At 45.3% G+C, this 22,378-nt stretch overlaps 5 non-coding genes across 5 annotated transcripts; all 5 read right to left on the reverse strand.

Annotated features, from left to right (window-relative positions):
- Nucleotides 1-166: 166 nt before the first annotated feature.
- On the reverse strand, nt 167-240 carry TRNAN-GUU (transfer RNA asparagine (anticodon GUU)). The gene has a single exon. It is a non-coding gene; the product is annotated as a tRNA-Asn (tRNA).
- A 2,210-nt stretch (nt 241-2,450) lies between these two features.
- TRNAV-CAC (transfer RNA valine (anticodon CAC)) lies at nt 2,451-2,523 on the reverse strand. The gene has a single exon. It is a non-coding gene; the product is annotated as a tRNA-Val (tRNA).
- Nucleotides 2,524-10,379: 7,856 nt separating this feature from the next.
- TRNAN-GUU (transfer RNA asparagine (anticodon GUU)) lies at nt 10,380-10,453 on the reverse strand. The gene has a single exon. It is a non-coding gene; the product is annotated as a tRNA-Asn (tRNA).
- A 2,216-nt stretch (nt 10,454-12,669) lies between these two features.
- On the reverse strand, nt 12,670-12,742 carry TRNAV-CAC (transfer RNA valine (anticodon CAC)). Its single transcript has one exon. It is a non-coding gene; the product is annotated as a tRNA-Val (tRNA).
- A 7,862-nt stretch (nt 12,743-20,604) lies between these two features.
- On the reverse strand, nt 20,605-20,678 carry TRNAN-GUU (transfer RNA asparagine (anticodon GUU)). Its single transcript has one exon. It is a non-coding gene; the product is annotated as a tRNA-Asn (tRNA).
- Nucleotides 20,679-22,378: the final 1,700 nt, after the last annotated feature.

A 22,378-nucleotide genomic window follows, 5' to 3' on the forward strand; every position in this document is an offset into this window, starting at 1 on the left:
GAAGGGGAGTGTGGCCCAAGACTGGCAGCAGTCGTGAGGTGGACAGGACCCCGAACGCAGTTCGGTAAACTTTGTGGGAGCAGATGTACAGGTAATAATCAGCATGGAACACCGGGAATGGTAATCAACACGGAAAACGCTGAATGGGTTCTAAAACCTCTCCCACCGTCCCTGGGTGGGCTCGAACCAAAACCCTTCCGATTAACAGCCGAACGCGCTAACCCACTGCGCCACAGAGACAGCAGCACGTGACTCTTCTGGACGCTCTATGGAGTAGACACTTACGAATACCCAGGATGTGCCGCCTTTCTAGCAGGAAAATGGTACCCGTTCCAAAGCCTCGGAAGAACGGACGGTTTAGAGCAGTTAATCACACTGGACCTGAGACTGGGTCAAGGTCAGGAAAAGACAACACTAAGCACTATTATCACAGGGCAGCCACCCTTGCAGACAATTGTGACAAGCACTTGAGAATACTCCCCCTGCCTTTGACGCATTCATTTCCCATCTGCTCCTCTCACCCTCCCACTCACTACAGGGAAGGATTCGTCACCTTTGTGTCCTGTCAGAACCCTTTACGCTCCCTGCAGGGCACAGAGATCCAGGCAACAGCCAAGGGGCAGCTGCACTTCCCCGAAGGGCCTTTCCCGAGGTAGGCGGTTCCAGCGCTCAGGCTGACCCAAGACCCCACTGCCCGCCAAGGCAACCGGGAGGAGACCGGAGGGCAGCCGGTCCGGGGGGATTCCTACTAGCACAGAACGTGCCTGGCTTGCACTTCGGGGGAAGCTGAATAAAACTCCTCCTGAAGCTTCTCTACAGCCTGAAGGGAACGGATTTCAGGTTCCTGAAAGGGCAAGGGGGCGTCCCCGCGAGGACAAAGGCTTCCCCTGGTCTCGGAGGACAAGTCCCACAGAAGCTGGCTTTGAGAGACATGCCAAACGAAAGGAGCAATCTTGAGTGGAGATGTCTGCAAGGAACTCTCAAGTGGTGTCGCCATTCTCATATACGGAGAGAGAGTGAGAAACCCAACGTGGGAAAGTGTTTACTGTGCACTTACGTATAGAATATACGATGTTATTACTCTTGCAACTTTTTTGTATGTTTCAAAGGGTTTTCGTTTTGGTTTTCAATGAACTCGAGTCCCCGATGCTCTTGGGATGAAAACTCTGTAAATAAGTCTTCGGGTTTGTAACATGCAGGGAGAAAGGAGCCGAGGCGAGAGCTGGCCAGCCCAGGCTGTTCATTACATCTCACCTCCTCCAGCCTGCGCGATGTCAAGGACCCTGAGGCCGGGACTCACCGGCATTTGGGGACTCAGTGCAGAAGCTCTTCTGCATCTGAACCTTGAAGTAAAACACAGCTCTGGTCGGGGCAGGAAGAGGAAGACTCCTGCCAGTGGAGATGCTGAAGGGGAAAAAAAAGGTGGTGGGGGGGGGGGGAAAGGCTTCCCTGACCGGGAATCGAACCCGGGCCGCAGCGGTGAAAGCGCCGAATCCTAGCCACTAGACCACCAGGGAACCATGGAGGAACCTCGACTTAGCGTCTCCAGATGAAAATTGTAAAAGAAGTAAAGATTACACTTCAGAGACCCGGAGAGCAGGAACGGAGATTTCCCAGAAGCCCAGGGCTGAATGCAGCTGTGCAAGGCTCCCAGCCCTTGCCCGGCTGCTCATCACCCTGCACATCTGCAGTCCTGGGCGACGCTGTGGGCTCTGAGACAGGACACAAGGTCCGTCCTGGTCTAGCTTCAGTGCTGTGTGCTGCGAGCCAAGGTCACGCTCTCTTTCTGAACCTCGGTTTTCTCTTGAGTCAGCTGCCGACTGGGATGTCAGCAGGTGATGGGGGGATCCGTCCACTTCCTGATGTCTGCCGTGGCTCTGGGGGCTCTCCTGGTTAACGGCACCGGTACGGGCTCCTTCCCCTCCGCGACCAGCTCAGTTAGGGGAGCCTGACATTTTTCATTTCCGTGTCTTTGGCTCGAGTCCCCGGTGCACAGCTGGGTTCGGTCTCTTTTGTTCCGTCACGCAAATCAAACTGTTGCGTAAGTGTGCCGAGGTGGGGGAGAGCCAAGTGTGAAGGGATGAACTTGTGTGAAGCCAAGCCAGGGATGAACTCCTTGGTTTCCAGAGACATAACTCGCGTGAACATGTGCAAGAGATTTAGGCGCCTGCTTAGGAGGTGAGGGGATTTCCGGATGTAAAAATGAGCCGAAGTCAGCCTTGTCCTTTGCACACTTGGGTCAGCTGGCTGTGACCTGGACTCCGCAGTGACTCAGAGCGGAGAAAGGAGGGCTGGCTCCTAGCGCTGAGCAGGCTCTCAGGCAGCAACGGAACTCCTGGCCTGTACCTTGGGGATGGAAAATGCAGCTGCGCCCGCTGCCTCAGCCCCTGCCTTTCGGCCGTTTTGCTTTTTTGAAAGAGAAGGTAAAAGTTTCAGAAAGGAAGAATGTTTGTTTCCGCCCGGTTTCGAACCGGGGACCTTTCGCGTGTGAGGCGAACGTGATAACCGCTACACTACGGAAACACGGCAGGTGCTACAGCTTAGTGACACACCCCTGAAATCCGTAGGTCCTGCCACCACTATCCTAGTGGCCAACTTTTTAAACTGAAGAATGAACCTTGACACCCCAAGACCTCTCAGGCAAGGAGTCTGCGGCTCCCAAGAGGCCCTGGTTTTAGGGTTCCGAGCCTGCCCCGAAGGGAGGACCCCCCGAGCCTCCCACAGTCGGCCTTTGGGCTCCCGCACGGACCGCAGAGTCCTCGGATCCACAGCTATGCCCCCGAGGGCAGGGGCCGGCCCCGCTGACTCCTCAGCTCCCAGAAGCCGCGGGAGCCGAGGGTTCGCGCAAGTGCCCTTTGGGCCTAAGGGGAAAAGGTAGAGAATTAGGTTCATTCCAGTGAGCTTCTCTCTCTCTGGAGCTGATCCTGTGGGTCCTAGCTGCATTTCTCCAAGGCCTTCAAACAGAATTCCTTTAATCCACACTTGACTTAGTCGTTTTAAGCGTGAAGGCCAGCTTGCTACAAACACCCCATCATAACTGAAGGAGGAAATCTACAACTTCCAGGTAAATTCTATTTTCTTCCTTTGATTTCTTCAAACAACAACAACCAAAGAGACATGTCACTGGTACATACTCGCACTTTTCTTATAATACTAAAGGTATGTCTGACTATCTGTGAATAGCTCTTGCTATAGAAACATGTGCAAGAGATTGTCTACCATGAGCTAAACAATCGTCATGCCTGCCCAGGGTCCAAGAATCTGATGAAGCTGGATGCAGTGCCCCACTGCCTTTAGATCACCAGTTAGATGACCATCCAAACCAACCAGTTTTCCAGAGGCAGGTCACTCATATGAGGGAGAAGAGGTCAGCTAAACATTTAAACAATCGAAATTTGTTCTGGGGAATGTTGAAGGTCAGCAGTGGTAGTTAGAAGGGGAAATAAAAGACTTCCTAATGAGGATAATAGCAGCTTTCTCGAGCTTTACTGAGTGACCAGCACCGTTCCTCGGTGGTTTACTGTGGAATAACTTACTAAGTCCACATAAAAACCCTGGAAGATAGTGTAGGACTTTACCACCCCTTATTGCAGATGAGAATACCGAGGCACTGAAAAGCTGAGCTAACCTTTTCAGGGTCTCACCCCCGTGACAGTGAGAGCCAGCACTCAGACCCAGGCACTTTGCCTCCAGAGCCCTTCCCCTTGGCCACCATGCTCACGGGTAACTGAGAAAACTTCACTGAGATTTGCATCCCTTCCTTGTTCAACCTCCAAGATTTCAAAAGGAAAAGAAGATTGCAAGGTAGGCCTACAAAACTCCCCAAACTAATTAATGAAATGAAGAAGAAGAGGAGGAGAAAGAGTAAACAGGGCCTTTGGAGAAGCCACGACGTTACACGCAGAGAGAATGACGATGAGCTTGTTAAACACATACTAACTGGAAACTATTGAAAGACTAAGAAGGACCTATCTTCCAACAATTGAAGGCCTAAACTTTCCCTTTCCATGGCAGTCTCCACCCAAGAATACATTTCAAAGCTCCCAATATAGTGTATACAGAGGTGAATATGAAAATCATACTTCAACATTAGTAGTAAAGAGATTATTTTTGAAGTTGGTTTATTTTTTATACAGCAGGTGCTTATTAGTAATTTTATACATATTAGTGTATATATGTCAATCCCAATCTCCCAATTCACCCCACCACCACGAACCCCTTTGCCACTTTCCCCGTGTTGGTGTCCATATGTTTGTTCTCTACAGCTGTGTCTCTCTTTCTGCCCTGCAAACCGGTGCATCGGAACCATTTTTCGAGGTTCCACATATATGCGTTAATATACGATATTTGTTTTCCTCTTTCTGACTTACTTCAAGTAGTAAAGAGACTTTGAATGAGTTAGTTCACATGGTTCCTAATAAAAATGGGAAAGAGTTATTAGGATGTTGTCATGAAAAAAGACAGTATTTATAAAAGAGCCAGAAGTGAGAAGAGAGGAAACACACACACACACACACACACACACACACATACACACACACACAAAGCCTGAGAAAGGGGAGTTTTCCCTTTCCTTGAGGAACAGATAGCGGAAAGCCATCAAACACCTAGTCTGGACGGGTTAATCTAGTGACGTTCCGAACTAATCAGGTAAACGCTTTTGGCTATGTGTGGCTGCTCCAAAAATTCTTCAGAGTTTAGTGGTGAAGTGAATGTGGCCGCTTTTCTTTGTGTACGACCTGCCAGTGTCCTCCATTTGACACCTCTGAGTTACTTAAGCCTAATTGAACTACTTTCCTCATCAGAATTTCTCAATTTCATATACCCTCCCCCTTCCTTGACTCATATTGATTCTTAACAGAGCAAGATTTGATCATGAACACTTGCTTCTCTCTTTGCCGCAGTATGAACAGTGGAATGTCAGCTTAGGGTCATGGTTGTGAGCAACATATAAGTAAGTAGTCAGACATCCGATACTGAAGGGAAGCCAAAAATCTGAGGACAACAAATATATCCCAGTAAGTACTTTGAACTTACTTTTCCTCCTAGCCCAGGACAAAGCCGAAGAAAAAGTATCAACATCACTTTAACAATAACCAAGTGGCATTAAACTTTTAAAAACTGAGGCATAATATGCATAAAGTACAAAGAGTGTACAGTTCCCACACCATTACCAGTGTACACCAACGTGCATCACTGATGGAGCAACCTGAATAACTAAGGTATGGAAAATTACCAGACCACAGAAGGCTTCCTCATGACTCTTCCCATGCAAGAGCTCAGAGGAATCACACACATACCCCTCCCAACCTCTCTGCCTGTTACTTTCACATAAATTGGATCACAGGGCATGCACTGGGTTTGGGGGCCTGGAGGGGCATGGGTCTGACTTCTTTCACTCAACATTATGTCTATGAAATTTAACCCTATTTTTCACGTACTTCTTTGTCTCTCTGTGTAGTCCTTGTAAGAATATAACTCTACATACTTTTCTACTGTTGGACATTTCAGTTGTTTCCACTTGAGGATATTCTGAAAAGGTACGAACATTTCTTTGTGACTTTTGGTGGACATACACATTTTTCTAAGGCACCGCATTCCAGCAGAATAATGCCAGTGTTGACTTTAAAAATAATACTTTTGGGGGCTTCCCTGGTTGCGCATTGGTTAAGAATCCGCCTGCCAAGGCAGGGGACACGGGGTCGAGCCCTGGTCCGGGAAGATCCCACGTGTTGTGGAGCAACTAAGCCCGTGTACCGCAGCTACTGAGCCTACGCTCTCGAGCCCGTGAAGCAGAACGACTGAGCCCTCATGCCACAACTACTGACGCCTGCGCGCAGAGAGCCCGTGCTCCGCAACAAGAGAAGCCACCACGATGAAGAGTAGGCCCCAATCACTGCACGTAGAGAAAGCCCTCGCCCAGCAACGGAGACCGAATGCAGCCAAAAACAAATAAGCAAATTAAATGTAAAAAATTTACAGATATAAAAATCTATAAAAGTTGGGAGGGGGTTTTTTTTTTGTTTTTTTCCAGCAAAAAGGGTTTATTCAGGAATAGCGGAAGAATTGCAATTCAGGACAAGCAAGCTATAGCAAAAGCCATAGGCAAGTCCCACAAACAAAGGACAGGAAGGAACCTTACTTAGAGAGAAAGAGGAGGAAGCTGAGGGAGGTTGTCGTGAACCCAAGCCCATTGGAGAAAAGTGAAAGTTCAGGGTGATTGGCAGTGGTTTCTCATTGCCAAGTTGCTGATTTCTTGCAGGAGATGCAACGTACATGTTTTTCTGTTGGGGCCTGTAATCGATGATTCTTTCCTATTGATGCTTCTTCTGTTTGGGTCTGTAATTGACGATACTTCCTGTCTTTGAACTTGAGTGGTACCCCGTGAGAGCTCCCACTTCTGGTCTCCTGACTTCATTTTAGTGACGTTTCCCTTTATTAGTTTTCAAACCTGTCACAAGGAATTTTGAATTTTCTAGTTTAATCTATTTTAATGCTTTAGGAGACTTACTACATCAAACTATTATCACTACAACCTGTGGCCCTAGCAACTTTCAAGTGTTCAATAGCCATATGTGGCTTGTACCTATCATATTGGAGAGCACAGGTCAAAGGTGTAGCACAGCTAAAAGTATGATTTCTGAGTCACAGCATATAACTGTGTATGGATGACACTCAGTTGATGCTGTCAAATATTTTTCCAACCTGTTGAACTTTTTTATACCCTTTCCAGAAATGAATAAGAATTTCCAGTGCTCTCCACCCTGTCAACATTTGGTTTTGTTTGTCCTTTTTTGTTAAAAGTAAGCTTTATTGAGGTGTAATTTACATAGGAAAATCTGCCAATATTAGAGTATTCTACAATCTTTTCAATGATATCATTTCTTTGCAAAGCTGGATTTTGGTGCTTGCTGTGATAAAAAGCAAGTGCCATGCAAAAAATGAATGTGTAACAAGAAGCAAGGAGGCGCTTTGAGAAGGTTTCAGAAGCTGTGCAGTGCGCAGCATTAAGGTTATGATTCTGCCGTGTCAGAGCAGTGAAAACACAAGCCACTCTACTGATCTTTCGTCAAGGGAACACATAAGAATAGCCACAGCACCAGCCGCAAACCTACAAAATATAGAAATATATGTGAACCCAAAAAGCAACAGTATTCCCCAACGCAAGTGCTGTTGTGAGCCAGCCTATAAGGAAATTAGGGCAAACTGGAAGGACAAAGACAGAGAGAATTTGCAGGCAACCAAAGATGATTCGTTAATTAAATCAATTTAATGTTAGTCAAAGGATTAAAGTTAACTCTTGAACTTGTAATTTAAGCTGACACATGATGGAACATGAGAATGTTGGAATCATATATTCGTATATATGGAATCACATATCAGATGACACCTAAAAACATTTACCAGAAATTGTAAGTGGCATAATGGAGTCGTCTGGTTTCTAGAATTACAAGTATTCATTCCTATTTAAAGATATTAGTGTATTTAGTGTACTTGACTAGTATATTTAATATACTTCAACAGATAAATTTAAATGATTAGACGTTGGAATCTTACTGAATATGTTTGCTTATTTAACCGGTACAACCAGTATAGGAGATTTAGGAAGTCCAACTTAACTCAGATGTTCAAACCAAAATAAAGCCAAGACTTACATACTAGAATATTATACCACCATTATTTTATACATTATAAGATAATCTGAAAATATATATATAGTCATTTTTAGGCCAAAATTATTAAACCAATCTAAGTTTTGTGAGTAACCTCGATAAAAACACAACACATGACATAAACATTCTAAATGTCATTATCTATAAAATGTATAAATTATTTAAATTGCTTAAAAGTATTAAGGGTCATCTTTGTAATCAATTTCATTTCGTTTCTCACTGTTGTTCCAAGTAATCAAGACCATTAATTTAATCTACAGCTAAATCTGTTATTGTTCCTTGTCACCGATTCAACAACAAAATTTTTCCTTATATAAGTACCACATTGAAAGCATACGTAGTAAAGCGTTTTCCCCTGTAATTCTTAATTTTCTTATTTTAAATTTATGTAAGCGATTATTACTATTCTGAAATTAATTGGGGAATTAATTTTTAATTCATTTAAATTTTCAGAGGCCTGATTTGTCCATTGTCTCCCAAGGAAGAGAAAGTATATGGTTTTGTTTCTCAGAAAATATACTCAAAGGGAGAAAAATTCATCAAACTAGTGGGCATTATTTAACGTGAAAGCAGAGGCAACGGTATGGATTAACAGCAATTGACAGTGAGGGAAACAAAATGAAATAAGTCAGCCACATTAGGTCCTTGAAGGAAACTCATTAATGAAAATCGGAGTACTTCTGTGATGTGCTTTTGAGTCTCCAGGGCATGTATCTGTGCATGACGTCATTGCTCCTCATCCATCTGTACTAAGGACTGAACTGGCTTACATTTCTGGAAGGTTTAAATCTTGACTTGTAGGCTTGTCACAAGTGCTCATGTTGCTGACTTTGTTGCTTGTTTGTAATGATATAAATGTGTTTCCTCTGCTTTCTGTAGTCTGATTTAAGTAATCCCTAAAGGACATTTGTTTGAATTTTTTCGGTTATTCAGAGACTTGAGTATACCAATGAAAGAAAGCTGCGTATTCCATCCTAAAAATTCTATATTCTTCCTGTATTACTCCCCTTTATTAATGTGGAGCTCCATATGAGGGAACCATTGCATATTAAGATTATCCTTATTGTAGCTCCTACACTTTTGCAGTTATTGACAAGGATTGCCTTGGCCCATGCGGTTTTTACCAAATAGAGGAAAGGCAAGAGGTGGACAGCTTCTCACTGCTGCAGTGTCACATACCAGGAAACACTAGAATCCTCAGGACAAGCATCAGACAAGAAAGACTCATGGTCCAGATTAGCTGTCATCTTCTACCTAACAGGGAATAGATCCCTGTCAACCACCAACCAACAGGGATTATCCCCAGAAGTTCACTTCCTAAAATTAAAACCAGAATCCCGCACTGAGAGGAGAAATTAGTGATGCACAAATGAGAGGGAGAGAGAGAGAGAAAAAAAAAATCCTTGTCCAGTAACCACACAGTATGAAAAAGCCAAAATACTCAATTTCTGCACATGAGATTTAACAGAACAGAGCAAACGTGAGCTAATAACTCTAAGGGTCCAGGACTGAAGCAGGAACCTGTAGGGGGGCAGGATTCTGTTGGCTCCCACGATGTGTCTTAGATGGGATAACTTTTACAGTCACAGCCAAAAAACTGACAAGGAATAACATAGAAACACTTATTCCCCTTTTGATACGAGGAAGGACAGGCATTAGATTGTTTTCATCAAATTAAAAGTATAAGCAAAATTTATAAATAAAAGAGAAAAGGGGAGAAGGAAAAAACCTCTGGGATCAGCGACATTCTTCTCTTGGGATAAGTTGCTTGGCAGGACGTTATCAAAGAGGTCATTCTGGGCAGTCTTCTCTGGACCCTGTTGCCTAGGTCAGCAGAGAAAACAATTACAGTTCTTGGAGGATTTTTAAAATATTGAATGTTGAGCTTTCGAACATATGCAATAGAATATCTCTGTTGAATGCCCACAATGTCCCTCTGTTGTCCTTCCCCTTAGTTATGTCGGGAGGGCACTGCTCCCTTTATTAGTTAGACTATCATAGAGAGATGTATACAAAGATTGCTGTGTTGGCGAGTAAATGAAGAAAGGGACATTGAAAGACCGGAAAATAAAATGGAATATGCTTCAGTCCTACTTCTGTGGGAGGAAAATCTGAAGGATTTACCAACATTAGAAGCATAGAAACACTAAAGGTAGCACTTGCACTTCCAGTCCCCTACGCTATGCAAACACCTGCAGGAGTGGTCAGAGGTGTGTGTACGATAATGATGGCTGCAGCATATTCGTCATCGTGAAACCATGAAACCAAGTAATACACAACCATGGAAGAAAGGCCTTTATCAGAAACAATGCAGAGGAGAGTTATGATGATGAGCTCACCGCTAACATCATTCATAGAACAACTACTAACGTTCACACATGAAAAGCTTAAGACACATAAAATATGACTTTCTTGTCCCAGTCTATAGACTTGGCCGAATAAAGACTATCCCACCAGACCGTGGATTCCTGGATCTCTTTCAGGAGGCCCTAAGTTAGGCAAGTATAGAGTCCAATAGAGACGACAGACAATAGAGCTGGGAAGGGGAGTGTGGCCCAAGACTGGCAGCAGTCGTGAGGTGGACAGGACCCCGAACGCAGTTCGGTAAACTTTGTGGGAGCAGATGTACAGGTAATAATCAGCATGGAACACCGGGAATGGTAATCAACACGGAAAACGCTGAATGGGTTCTAAAACCTCTCCCACCGTCCCTGGGTGGGCTCGAACCAAAACCCTTCCGATTAACAGCCGAACGCGCTAACCCACTGCGCCACAGAGACAGCAGCACGTGACTCTTCTGGACGCTCTATGGAGTAGACACTTACGAATACCCAGGATGTGCCGCCTTTCTAGCAGGAAAATGGTACCCGTTCCAAAGCCTCGGAAGAACGGACGGTTTAGAGCAGTTAATCACACTGGACCTGAGACTGGGTCAAGGTCAGGAAAAGACAACACTAAGCACTATTATCACAGGGCAGCCACCCTTGCAGACAATTGTGACAAGCACTTGAGAATACTCCCCCTGCCTTTGACGCATTCATTTCCCATCTGCTCCTCTCACCCTCCCACTCACTACAGGGAAGGATTCGTCACCTTTGTGTCCTGTCAGAACCCTTTACGCTCCCTGCAGGGCACAGAGATCCAGGCAACAGCCAAGGGGCAGCTGCACTTCCCCGAAGGGCCTTTCCCGAGGTAGGCGGTTCCAGCGCTCAGGCTGACCCAAGACCCCACTGCCCGCCAAGGCAACCGGGAGGAGACCGGAGGGCAGCCGGTCCGGGGGGATTCCTACTAGCACAGAACGTGCCTGGCTTGCACTTCGGGGGAAGCTGAATAAAACTCCTCCTGAAGCTTCTCTACAGCCTGAAGGGAACGGATTTCAGGTTCCTGAAAGGGCAAGGGGGCGTCCCCGCGAGGACAAAGGCTTCCCCTGGTCTCGGAGGACAAGTCCCACAGAAGCTGGCTTTGAGAGACATGCCAAACGAAAGGAGCAATCTTGAGTGGAGATGTCTGCAAGGAACTCTCAAGTGGTGTCGCCATTCTCATATACGGAGAGAGAGTGAGAAACCCAACGTGGGAAAGTGTTTACTGTGCACTTACGTATAGAATATACGATGTTATTACTCTTGCAACTTTTTTGTATGTTTCAAAGGGTTTTCGTTTTGGTTTTCAATGAACTCGAGTCCCCGATGCTCTTGGGATGAAAACTCTGTAAATAAGTCTTCGGGTTTGTAACATGCAGGGAGAAAGGAGCCGAGGCGAGAGCTGGCCAGCCCAGGCTGTTCATTACATCTCACCTCCTCCAGCCTGCGCGATGTCAAGGACCCTGAGGCCGGGACTCACCGGCATTTGGGGACTCAGTGCAGAAGCTCTTCTGCATCTGAACCTTGAAGTAAAACACAGCTCTGGTCGGGGCAGGAAGAGGAAGACTCCTGCCAGTGGAGATGCTGAAGGGGAAAAAAAAGGAAAAACAAAAACAAAACCGAAAAATACCATCCCTGACCGGGAATCGAAGCCGGGCCGCAGCGGTGAAAGCGCCGAATCCTAGCCACTAGACCACCAGGGAACCATGGAGGAACCTCGACTTAGCGTCTCCGGATGAAAATTGTAAAAGAAGTAAAGATTACACTTCAGAGACCCGGAGAGCAGGAACGGAGATTTCCCAGAAGCCCAGGGCTGAATGCAGCTGTGCAAGGCTCCCAGCCCTTGCCCGGCTGCTCATCACCCTGCACATCTGCAGTCCTGGGCGACGCTGTGGGCTCTGAGACAGGACACAAGGTCCGTCCTGGTCTAGCTTCAGTGCTGTGTGCTGCGAGCCAAGGTCACGCTCTCTTTCTGAACCTCGGTTTTCTCTTGAGTCAGCTGCCGACTGGGATGTCAGCAGGTGATGGGGGGATCCGTCCACTTCCTGATGTCTGCCGTGGCTCTGGGGGCTCTCCTGGTTAACGGCACCGGTACGGGCTCCTTCCCCTCCGCGACCAGCTCAGTTAGGGGAGCCTGACATTTTTCATTTCCGTGTCTTTGGCTCGAGTCCCCGGTGCACAGCTGGGTTCGGTCTCTTTTGTTCCGTCACGCAAATCAAACTGTTGCGTAAGTGTGCCGAGGTGGGGGAGAGCCAAGTGTGAAGGGATGAACTTGTGTGAAGCCAAGCCAGGGATGAACTCCTTGGTTTCCAGAGACATAACTCGCGTGAACATGTGCAAGAGATTTAGGCGCCTGCTTAGGAGGTGAGGGGATTTCCGGATGTAAAAATGAGCCGAAGTCAGCCTTGTCCTTTGCACACTTGGGTCAGCTGGCTGTGACCTGGACTCCGCAGTGACTCAGAGCGGAGAAAGGAGGGCTGGCTCCTAGCGCTGAGCAGGCTCTCAGGCAGCAACGGAACTCCTGGCCTGTACCTTGGGGATGGAAAATGCAGCTGCGCCCGCTGCCTCAGCCCCTGCCTTTCGGCCGTTTTGCTTTTTTGAAAGAGAAGGTAAAAGTTTCAGAAAGGAAGAATGTTTGTTTCCGCCCGGTTTCGAACCGGGGACCTTTCGCGTGTGAGGCGAACGTGATAACCGCTACACTACGGAAACACGGCAGGTGCTACAGCTTAGTGACACACCCCTGAAATCCGTAGGTCCTGCCACCACTATCCTAGTGGCCAACTTTTTAAACTGAAGAATGAACCTTGACACCCCAAGACCTCTCAGGCAAGGAGTCTGCGGCTTCCAAGAGGCCCTGGTTTTAGGGTTCCGAGCCTGCCCCGAAGGGAGGACCCCCCGAGCCTCCCACAGTCGGCCTTTGGGCTCCCGCACGGACCGCAGAGTCCTCGGATCCACAGCTATGCCCCCGAGGGCAGGGGCCGGCCCCGCTGACTCCTCAGCTCCCAGAAGCCGCGGGAGCCGAGGGTTCGCGCAAGTGCCCTTTGGGCCTAAGGGGAAAAGGTAGAGAATTAGGTTCATTCCAGTGAGCTTCTCTCTCTCTGGAGCTGATCCTGTGGGTCCTAGCTGCATTTCTCCAAGGCCTTCAAACAGAATTCCTTTAATCCACACTTGACTTAGTCGTTTTAAGCGTGAAGGCCAGCTTGCTACAAACACCCCATCATAACTGAAGGAGGAAATCTACAACTTCCAGGTAAATTCTATTTTCTTCCTTTGATTTCTTCAAACAACAACAACCAAAGAGACATGTCACTGGTACATACTCGCACTTTTCTTATAATACTAAAGGTATGTCTGACTATCTGTGAATAGCTCTTGCTATAGAAACATGTGCAAGAGATTGTCTACCATGAGCTAAACAATCGTCATGCCTGCCCAGGGTCCAAGAATCTGATGAAGCTGGATGCAGTGCCCCACTGCCTTTAGATCACCAGTTAGATGACCATCCAAACCAACCAGTTTTCCAGAGGCAGGTCACTCATATGAGGGAGAAGAGGTCAGCTAAACATTTAAACAATCGAAATTTGTTCTGGGGAATGTTGAAGGTCAGCAGTGGTAGTTAGAAGGGGAAATAAAAGACTTCCTAATGAGGATAATAGCAGCTTTCTCGAGCTTTACTGAGTGACCAGCACTGTTCCTCGGTGGTTTACTGTGGAATAACTTACTAAGTCCACATAAAAACCCTGGAAGATAGTGTAGGACTTTACCACCCCTTATTGCAGATGAGAATACCGAGGCACTGAAAAGCTGAGCTAACCTTTTCAGGGTCTCACCCCCGTGACAGTGAGAGCCAGCACTCAGACCCAGGCACTTTGCCTCCAGAGCCCTTCCCCTTGGCCACCATGCTCACGGGTAACTGAGAAAACTTCACTGAGATTTGCATCCCTTCCTTGTTCAACCTCCAAGATTTCAAAAGGAAAAGAAGATTGCAAGGTAGGCCTACAAAACTCCCCAAACTAATTAATGAAATGAAGAAGAAGAGGAGGAGAAAGAGTAAACAGGGCCTTTGGAGAAGCCACGACGTTACACGCAGAGAGAATGACGATGAGCTTGTTAAACACATACTAACTGGAAACTATTGAAAGACTAAGAAGGACCTATCTTCCAACAATTGAAGGCCTAAACTTTCCCTTTCCATGGCAGTCTCCACCCAAGAATACATTTCAAAGCTCCCAATATAGTGTATACAGAGGTGAATATGAAAATCATACTTCAACATTAGTAGTAAAGAGATTATTTTTGAAGTTGGTTTATTTTTTATACAGCAGGTGCTTATTAGTAATTTTATACATATTAGTGTATATATGTCAATCCCAATCTCCCAATTCACCCCACCACCACGAACCCCTTTGCCACTTTCCCCGCGTTGGTGTCCATATGTTTGTTCTCTACAGCTGTGTCTCTCTTTCTGCCCTGCAAACCGGTGCATCTGAACCATTTTTCGAGGTTCCACATATATGCGTTAATATACGATATTTGTTTTCCTCTTTCTGACTCACTTCAAGTAGTAAAGAGACTTTGAATGAGTTAGTTCACATGGTTCCTAATAAAAATGGGAAAGAGTTATTAGGATGTTGTCATGAAAAAAGACAGTATTTATAAAAGAGCCAGAAGTGAGAAGAGAGGAAACACACACACACACACACACACACACACACACACACATACACACACACACAAAGCCTGAGAAAGGGGAGTTTTCCCTTTCCTTGAGGAACAGATAGCGGAAAGCCATCAAACACCTAGTCTGGACGGGTTAATCTAGTGACGTTCCGAACTAATCAGGTAAACGCTTTTGGCTATGTGTGGCTGCTCCAAAAATTCTTCAGAGTTTAGTGGTGAAGTGAATGTGGCCGCTTTTCTTTGTGTATGACCTGCCAGTGTCCTCCATTTGACACCTCTGAGTTACTTAAGCCTAATTGAACTACTTTCCTCATCAGAATTTCTCAATTTCATATACCCTCCCCCTTCCTTGACTCATATTGATTCTTAACAGAGCAAGATTTGATCATGAACACTTGCTTCTCTCTTTGCCGCAGTATGAACAGTGGAATGTCAGCTTAGGGTCATGGTTGTGAGCAACATATAAGTAAGTAGTCAGACATCCGATACTGAAGGGAAGCCAAAAATCTGAGGACAACAAATATATCCCAGTAAGTACTTTGAACTTACTTTTCCTCCTAGCCCAGGACAAAGCCGAAGAAAAAGTATCAACATCACTTTAACAATAACCAAGTGGCATTAAACTTTTAAAAACTGAGGCATAATATGCATAAAGTACAAAGAGTGTACAGTTCCCACACCATTACCAGTGTACACCAACGTGCATCACTGATGGAGCAACCTGAATAACTAAGGTATGGAAAATTACCAGACCACAGAAGGCTTCCTCATGACTCTTCCCATTGCAAGAGCTCAGAGGAATCACACACATACCCCTCCCAACCTCTCTGCCTGTTACTTTCACATAAATTGGATCACAGGGCATGCACTGGGTTTGGGGGCCTGGAGGGGCATGGGTCTGACTTCTTTCACTCAACATTATGTCTATGAAATTTAACCCTATTTTTCACGTACTTCTTTGTCTCTCTGTGTAGTCCTTGTAAGAATATAACTCTACATACTTTTCTACTGTTGGACATTTCAGTTGTTTCCACTTGAGGATATTCTGAAAAGGTACGAACATTTCTTTGTGACTTTTGGTGGACATACACATTTTTCTAAGGCACCGCATTCCAGCAGAATAATGCCAGTGTTGACTTTAAAAATAATACTTTTGGGGGCTTCCCTGGTTGCGCATTGGTTAAGAATCCGCCTGCCAAGGCAGGGGACACGGGGTCGAGCCCTGGTCCGGGAAGATCCCACGTGTTGTGGAGCAACTAAGCCCGTGTACCGCAGCTACTGAGCCTACGCTCTCGAGCCCGTGAAGCAGAACGACTGAGCCCTCATGCCACAACTACTGACGCCTGCGTGCAGAGAGCCCGTGCTCCGCAACAAGAGAAGCCACCACGATGAAGAGTAGGCCCCAATCACTGCACGTAGAGAAAGCCCTCGCCCAGCAACGGAGACCGAATGCAGCCAAAAACAAATAAGCAAATTAAATGTAAAAAATTTACAGATATAAAAATATATAAAAGTTGGGAGGGGGTTTTTTTTTGTTTTTTTCCAGCAAAAAGGGTTTATTCAGGAATAGCGGAAGAATTGCAATTCAGGACAAGCAAGCTATAGCAAAAGCCATAGGCAAGTCCCACAAACAAAGGACAGGAAGGAACCTTACTTAGAGAGAAAGAGGAGGAAGCTGAGGGAGGTTGTCGTGAACCCAAGCCCATTGGAGAAAAGTGAAAGTTCAGGGTGATTGGCAGTGGTTTCTCATTGCCAAGTTGCTGATTTCTTGCAGGAGATGCAACGTACATGTTTTTCTGTTGGGGCCTGTAATCGATGATTCTTTCCTATTGATGCTTCTTCTGTTTGGGTCTGTAATTGACGATACTTCCTGTCTTTGAACTTGAGTGGTACCCCGTGAGAGCTCCCACTTCTGGTCTCCTGACTTCATTTTAGTGACGTTTCCCTTTATTAGTTTTCAAACCTGTCACAAGGAATTTTGAATTTTCTAGTTTAATCTATTTTAATGCTTTAGGAGACTTACTACATCAAACTATTATCACTACAACCTGTGGCCCTAGCAACTTTCAAGTGTTCAATAGCCATATGTGGCTTGTACCTATCATATTGGAGAGCACAGGTCAAAGGTGTAGCACAGCTAAAAGTATGATTTCTGAGTCACAGCATATAACTGTGTATGGATGACACTCAGTTGATGCTGTCAAATATTTTTCCAACCTGTTGAACTTTTTTATACCCTTTCCAGAAATGAATAAGAATTTCCAGTGCTCTCCACCCTGTCAACATTTGGTTTTGTTTGTCCTTTTTTGTTAAAAGTAAGCTTTATTGAGGTGTAATTTACATAGGAAAATCTGCCAATATTAGAGTATTCTACAATCTTTTCAATGATATCATTTCTTTGCAAAGCTGGATTTTGGTGCTTGCTGTGATAAAAAGCAAGTGCCATGCAAAAAATGAATGTGTAACAAGAAGCAAGGAGGCGCTTTGAGAAGGTTTCAGAAGCTGTGCAGTGCGCAGCATTAAGGTTATGATTCTGCCGTGTCAGAGCAGTGAAAACACAAGCCACTCTACTGATCTTTCGTCAAGGGAACACATAAGAATAGCCACAGCACCAGCCGCAAACCTACAAAATATAGAAATATATGTGAACCCAAAAAGCAACAGTATTCCCCAACGCAAGTGCTGTTGTGAGCCAACCTATAAGGAAATTAGGGCAAACTGGAAGGACAAAGACAGAGAGAATTTGCAGGCAACCAAAGATGATTCGTTAATTAAATCAATTTAATGTTAGTCAAAGGATTAAAGTTAACTCTTGATCTTGTAATTTAAGCTGACACATGATGGAACATGAGAATGTTGGAATCATATATTCGTATATATGGAATCACATATCAGATGACACCTAAAAACATTTACCAGAAATTGTAAGTGGCATAATGGAGTCGTCTGGTTTCTAGAATTACAAGTATTCATTCCTATTTAAAGATATTAGTGTATTTAGTGTACTTGACTAGTATATTTAATATACTTCAACAGATAAATTTAAATGATTAGACGTTGGAATCTTACTGAATATGTTTGCTTATTTAACCGGTACAACCAGTATAGGAAATTTAGGAAGTCCAACCTAACTCAGATGTTCAAACCAAAATAAAGCCAAGACTTACATACTAGAATATTATACCACCATTATTTTATACATTATAAGATAATCTGAAAATATATATATAGTCATTTTTAGGCCAAGATTATTAAACCAATCTAAGTTTTGTGAGTAACCTCGATAAAAACACAACACATGACATAAACATTCTAAATGTCATTATCTATAAAATGTATAAATTATTTAAATTGCTTAAAAGTATTAAGGGTCATCTTTGTAATCAATTTCATTTCGTTTCTCACTGTTGTTCCAAGTAATCAAGACCATTAATTTAATCTACAGCTAAATCTGTTATTGTTCCTTGTCACCGATTCAACAACAAAATTTTTCCTTATATAAGTACCACATTGAAAGCATACGTAGTAAAGCGTTTTCCCCTGTAATTCTTAATTTTCTTATTTTAAATTTATGTAAGCGATTATTACTATTCTGAAATTAATTGGGGAATTAATTTTTAATTCATTTAAATTTTCAGAGGCCTGATTTGTCCATTGTCTCCCAAGGAAGAGAAAGTATATGGTTTTGTTTCTCAGAAAATATACTCAAAGGGAGAAAAATTCATCAAACTAGTGGGCATTATTTAACGTGAAAGCAGAGGCAACGGTATGGATTAACAGCAATTGACAGTGAGGGAAACAAAATGAAATAAGTCAGCCACATTAGGTCCTTGAAGGAAACTCATTAATGAAAATCGGAGTACTTCTGTGATGTGCTTTTGAGTCTCCAGGGCATGTATCTGTGCATGACGTCATTGCTCCTCATCCATCTGTACTAAGGACTGAACTGGCTTACATTTCTGGAAGGTTTAAATCTTGACTTGTAGGCTTGTCACAAGTGCTCATGTTGCTGACTTTGTTGCTTGTTTGTAATGATATAAATGTCTTTCCTCTGCTTTCTGTAGTCTGATTTAAGTAATCCCTAAAGGACATTTGTTTGAATTTTTTCGGTTATTCAGAGACTTGAGTATACCAATGAAAGAAAGCTGCGTATTCCATCCTAAAAATTCTATATTCTTCCTGTATTACTCCCCTTTATTAATGTGGAGCTCCATATGAGGGAACCATTGCATATTAAGATTATCCTTATTGTAGCTCCTACACTTTTGCAGTTATTGACAAGGATTGCCTTGGCCCATGCGGTTTTTACCAAATAGAGGAAAGGCAAGAGGTGGACAGCTTCTCACTGCTGCAGTGTCACATACCAGGAAACACTAGAATCCTCAGGACAAGCATCAGACAAGAAAGACTCATGGTCCAGATTAGCTGTCATCTTCTACCTAACAGGGAATAGATCCCTGTCAACCACCAACCAACAGGGATTATCCCCAGAAGTTCACTTCCTAAAATTAAAACCAGAATCCCGCACTGAGAGGAGAAATTAGTGATGCACAAATGAGAGGGAGAGAGAGAGAGAAAAAAAAAATCCTTGTCCAGTAACCACACAGTATGAAAAAGCCAAAATACTCAATTTCTGCACATGAGATTTAACAGAACAGAGCAAACGTGAGCTAATAACTCTAAGGGTCCAGGACTGAAGCAGGAACCTGTAGGGGGGCAGGATTCTGTTGGCTCCCACGATGTGTCTTAGATGGGATAACTTTTACAGTCACAGCCAAAAAACTGACAAGGAATAACATAGAAACACTTATTCCCCTTTTGATACGAGGAAGGACAGGCATTAGATTGTTTTCATCAAATTAAAAGTATAAGCAAAATTTATAAATAAAAGAGAAAAGGGGAGAAGGAAAAAACCTCTGGGATCAGCGACATTCTTCTCTTGGGATAAGTTGCTTGGCAGGACGTTATCAAAGAGGTCATTCTGGGCAGTCTTCTCTGGACCCTGTTGCCTAGGTCAGCAGAGAAAACAATTACAGTTCTTGGAGGAGTTTTAAAATATTGAATGTTGAGCTTTCGAACATATGCAATAGAATATCTCTGTTGAATGCCCACAATGTCCCTCTGTTGTCCTTCCCCTTAGTTATGTCGGGAGGGCACTGCTCCCTTTATTAGTTAGACTATCATAGAGAGATGTATACAAAGATTGCTGTGTTGGCGAGTAAATGAAGAAAGGGACATTGAAAGACCGGAAAATAAAATGGAATATGCTTCAGTCCTACTTCTGTGGGAGGAAAATCTGAAGGATTTACCAACATTAGAAGCATAGAAACACTAAAGGTAGCACTTGCACTTCCAGTCCCCTACGCTATGGAAACACCCGCACGAGTGGTCAGAGGTGTGTGTACGATAATGATGGCTGCAGCATATTCGTCATCGTGAAACCATGAAACCAAGTAATACACAACCATGGAAGAAAGGCCTTTATCAGAAACAATGCAGAGGAGAGTTATGATGATGAGCTCACCGCTAACATCATTCATAGAACAACTACTAACGTTCACACATGAAAAGCTTAAGACACATAAAATATGACTTTCTTGTCCCAGTCTATAGACTTGGCCGAATAAAGACTATCCCACCAGACCGTGGATTCCTGGATCTCTTTCAGGAGGCCCTAAGTTAGGCAAGTATAGAGTCCAATAGAGACGACAGACAATAGAGCTGGGAAGGGGAGTGTGGCCCAAGACTGGCAGCAGTCGTGAGGTGGACAGGACCCCGAACGCAGTTCGGTAAACTTTGTGGGAGCAGATGTACAGGTAATAATCAGCATGGAACACCGGGAATGGTAATCAACACGGAAAACGCTGAATGGGTTCTAAAACCTCTCCCACCGTCCCTGGGTGGGCTCGAACCAAAACCCTTCCGATTAACAGCCGAACGCGCTAACCCACTGCGCCACAGAGACAGCAGCACGTGACTCTTCTGGACGCTCTATGGAGTAGACACTTACGAATACCCAGGATGTGCCGCCTTTCTAGCAGGAAAATGGTACCCGTTCCAAAGCCTCGGAAGAACGGACGGTTTAGAGCAGTTAATCACACTGGACCTGAGACTGGGTCAAGGTCAGGAAAAGACAACACTAAGCACTATTATCACAGGGCAGCCACCCTTGCAGACAATTGTGACAAGCACTTGAGAATACTCCCCCTGCCTTTGACGCATTCATTTCCCATCTGCTCCTCTCACCCTCCCACTCACTACAGGGAAGGATTCGTCACCTTTGTGTCCTGTCAGAACCCTTTACGCTCCCTGCAGGGCACAGAGATCCAGGCAACAGCCAAGGGGCAGCTGCACTTCCCCGAAGGGCCTTTCCCGAGGTAGGCGGTTCCAGCGCTCAGGCTGACCCAAGACCCCACTGCCCGCCAAGGCAACCGGGAGGAGACCGGAGGGCAGCCGGTCCGGGGGGATTCCTACTAGCACAGAACGTGCCTGGCTTGCACTTCGGGGGGAGCTGAATAAAACTCCTCCTGAAGCTTCTCTACAGCCTGAAGGGAACGGATTTCAGGTTCCTGAAAGGGCAAGGGGGCGTCCCCGCGAGGACAAAGGCTTCCCCTGGTCTCGGAGGACAAGTCCCACAGAAGCTGGCTTTGAGAGACATGCCAAACGAAAGGAGCAATCTTGAGTGGAGATGTCTGCAAGGAACTCTCAAGTGGTGTCGCCCTTCTTATATACGGAGAGAGAGTGAGAAACCCAACGTGGGAAAGTGTTTACTGTGCACTTACGTATAGAATATACGATGTTATTACTCTTGCAACTTTTTTGTATGTTTCAAAGGGTTTTCGTTTTGGTTTTCAATGAACTCGAGTCCCCGATGCTCTTGGGATGAAAACTCTGTAAATAAGTCTTCGGGTTTGTAACATGCAGGGAGAAAGGAGCCGAGGCGAGAGCTGGCCAGCCCAGGCTGTTCATTACATCTCACCTCCTCCAGCCTGCGCGATGTCAAGGACCCTGAGGCCGGGACTCACCGGCATTTGGGGACTCAGTGCAGAAGCTCTTCTGCATCTGAACCTTGAAGTAAAACACAGCTCTGGTCGGGGCAGGAAGAGGAAGACTCCTGCCAGTGGAGATGCTGAAGGGGAAAGAAAAGGTGGTGGGGGGGGGGGGGGGAAAGGCTTCCCTGACCGGGAATCGAACCCGGGCCGCAGCGGTGAAAGCGCCGAATCCTAGCCACTAGACCACCAGGGAACCATGGAGGAACCTCGACTTAGCGTCTCCAGATGAAAATTGTAAAAGAAGTAAAGATTACACTTCAGAGACCCGGAGAGCAGGAACGGAGATTTCCCAGAAGCCCAGGGCTGAATGCAGCTGTGCAAGGCTCCCAGCCCTTGCCCGGCTGCTCATCACCCTGCACATCTGCAGTCCTGGGCGACGCTGTGGGCTCTGAGACAGGACACAAGGTCCGTCCTGGTCTAGCTTCAGTGCTGTGTGCTGCGAGCCAAGGTCACGCTCTCTTTCTGAACCTCGGTTTTCTCTTGAGTCAGCTGCCGACTGGGATGTCAGCAGGTGATGGGGGGATCCGTCCACTTCCTGATGTCTGCCGTGGCTCTGGGGGCTCTCCTGGTTAACGGCACCGGTACGGGCTCCTTCCCCTCCGCGACCAGCTCA

Source organism: Delphinapterus leucas, chromosome 1, assembly GCF_059928025.1.
Source record: "Delphinapterus leucas isolate spDelLeu-1000000601 "Yukka" chromosome 1, BTC_Dleu_Yukka2, whole genome shotgun sequence".
NCBI lineage: Eukaryota > Metazoa > Chordata > Mammalia > Artiodactyla > Monodontidae > Delphinapterus > Delphinapterus leucas.